The sequence below is a fragment of the Mastigoproctus giganteus genome, chromosome 10 (assembly GCF_048544385.1).
Source record: "Mastigoproctus giganteus isolate SK-2022 chromosome 10, ASM4854438v1, whole genome shotgun sequence".
Taxonomy (NCBI): domain Eukaryota; kingdom Metazoa; phylum Arthropoda; class Arachnida; order Uropygi; family Thelyphonidae; genus Mastigoproctus; species Mastigoproctus giganteus.
The window spans coordinates 130,408,803-130,411,821 of NC_143584.1; positions in this window are offsets into that span (position 1 = coordinate 130,408,803).

Sequence of the window (3,019 nt, forward strand, 5' to 3'; positions counted from 1 at the left end):
TGTTCAACAGTATCAGAGGCTTTTCTAAAATTGAAGTACAGTCAGTCCTCGTATAGCACGATAGTTGTATTCCTAGAAACCCTCATGCAATAAAAATAAAAGGCCCTATGGGGCAAAAAAGGGTTAGGTGCCAAACACCCAAGATTGAACACATATTTGTAACCCAAACGCAATAAATAATCGTAATAAAATACGTATATTTTTTATATTTTAAAATACATATATTTTAATATGTAATAAAATATTGCTAATGCTTTTGCTTCTATCGCATGCAAAATTGTTCTTTGTTTGATTTTCTATCCAAACAGATGATTCTTTGTGTCTTGATCTAATGGACTTTATTACACTTTGAGTTGTTCCTGCTATGAAAGTGTTTGTTTCTATTTTCTCTGCATTCTTTCTAATTCTCGGCATTGCCGCATTTAGGCCTGTAGCACGTGCAATATCACATGTTCTTTCATTTTGCTCCATAAGCCTTACCGCAGAAACCCAGGCGGGCTAGAGGGCAGTGTGATTTTGGCCTTAAACGCTAGTATGAAGCCTCTACAAATTTTCCCCGGTAAGAATTTTTGACTCAGTCCACCTCTGTCTATCCCCATATTGCTTTTCTTTTTCTCTTTGAATCTGTAGTGTCTTCACCAGGATGCTTCTTTTTTGCACCTTTTAAGTATTTTACTCATTTTTAGGCAATAAAGCACAATTACAAAATGAGGTTGTTGTTGTTGTTTGTTGGATTTATTGGTGCAAGGGCTACTAAGGCCATAATGCACCTATTTCAATCTTATTTGGTACATGATTGTTATATTAAATAAAAGGATTCAGATCAAGTGATATTTGTTTATCATTTTGAGGAAGGTAAAAACATCATTAATATCTTGTCGGTCTCCGAGAATCTGTTTGTAAGGTAAGTTTATTAGAAGAATATAGATGTGAAGAGAAAGCTGTTTTTCGTTCTCTCAGATATAATGGACATTCAATGATCAAGTGGTTTACTGTGAGTTGAGTTTGACAGTTGCTGCATAGTGGAGGGTCATCCTGACTGAGTAAATAACTATGAGTTAGGTGAGTATGTCCTATTCGAATTCTAGCAAGTACTACTTCTTCCTTTCTATTGCCTGTTAGGCTTGATAACCACTTCTTGTGATTGTTTTTAATCTGAAAAAGCTTATTGCTTTTTTTCTCCCTGCCAAATGGATAGCCATTTTTTTCTAACATTACTATGTATGATGCGTTTTAAATCCGTGTAAGGTATCTGCATGTCTGATTTTATGTGACTGGCGTTCTTGGCTGCAAGATCCGCTTGTTCGTTTCCTCTGATTCCAGAGTGCCCAGATATCCAACAGAAAATTAAAATTTGCCTGTTTGCAAGAAGCTGCACTAACTTGGTTTGAATTTGTCGTAGAAACGAATGACTGGAAGGAAATTTACACTGAAGAGCAGATACAGCACTTAAGGAATCGGTGTAGATAATAGTTTGAGGATATAATGACTGTTTTACATTGTCTAGAGCCATCAGGATAGCATACAGTTCTGCGGAGTAAATACTGTACTCCAAAGTGAGCTGCTGGGATATTGTAATGTTTGGTAGAACTGCAGCTGCTCCAACTTTACTATCTGTCTTGGAACCATCAGTGTAAATTTGGGTAAAACTAGAGAACTGAAAAGAGTGAGTTGCATGGATCTGCTGAATACTGAAATTTGGAAGTGCATTCTTTCGCCATTATTGGAAATGTTGGTCAACATTGGCCAAGGGTATTTGCCATGGTGGCATAGCCGTGCTAATATCTAGAATTATGTCATTCATATTTAGTTCCCAGCACGTAGTTATGCTTTGTAATCTAATGCCACATGGTTTATTCTGCAAAGGTTTATTTTGGTACAAATTATGCCATTTTAGGGTGAATAAATACTGCTTTATAGGATGATGTGGGAAACTTCTGATTTTTGCTGCATAACTTAATAACAGAGCTTGCCGACGAAGAAATAGGGGTGGTTCATGTGCTTCCATATACAGACTCTGAACTGGCGATGTACGAAAAGCTCCCAGTGCAATTCGGAGAGCATTGTGATGTACTGGGTCGAGCCATTTTAATACACTTTCTCTAGCTGAGGCATATGCAGGTGATCCATAGTTTGGATCTTATGGGCGACCGGTATAAGTGCAGCAGCATGTTCCGATCTACACCCCATGACATAGCGGAAATTGCCTTGAGGAGATTCAGCTTCTTTAGACAGGTTGTACGAATATGCTTAATATGCTCTAAGAAACTAAGTTTTTTATCCAGAATTAGTCCAAGAAAGCTAATACTCTGTTGAAAAGAAATTGGATGAAAATCAAGATGTAAATCGGGATCTGGATGTAAATTCTGTTTACGGCAAAAATGAACTGCTGTTGTTTTTTGTTTTGAAAGTCTGTATCCATTATTTTTGGCCCACTGAACAAGCTTGTTAATTGTACCTTGAAGCTGCCTTTCAATGAAACGCATGTTTTGTGAGTGGCTTGAGACTGCCAGATCGTCGGCATACAGATAAGTTTCAACTGTGTCGGGAATACATTTGGTAATGGAATTAATCCTGAGAGAGAAGAACGTGGCGCTAAGCACAGAACCCTGAGGGACCCCCTCTTCTTGCACAAATGTTTGCGAGAGAGCAGAGTGAAATCGTACCTGAAAGGTCCTACTGCTCAAAAAGTTCTGGATAAATTTTGGAAAATGACCACGAATACCAGATTCATAGAGATCGTGAAGAATTTTGGATCTTGCAAGTGCGCTACGTAATTCTGCCATGGTAAGGGGTGCATTATATGGATGCTGCCATGAAGTACTGAAATTGAGATTATATTTTTCTGCTTGTACTTTATGTGCCTGGAAACTTGGCTCAAATGTGGTTACAGCGGAGATTTTTTCAAAGGTTTCACCTAATGTATTAGAAATATCGAGAGGATTGCAGATTTCTTTGCCTTTTAGATATATTATCGGAGTGGTTATAGGTGGATATTTTCCATTAATTCTTCGAAATT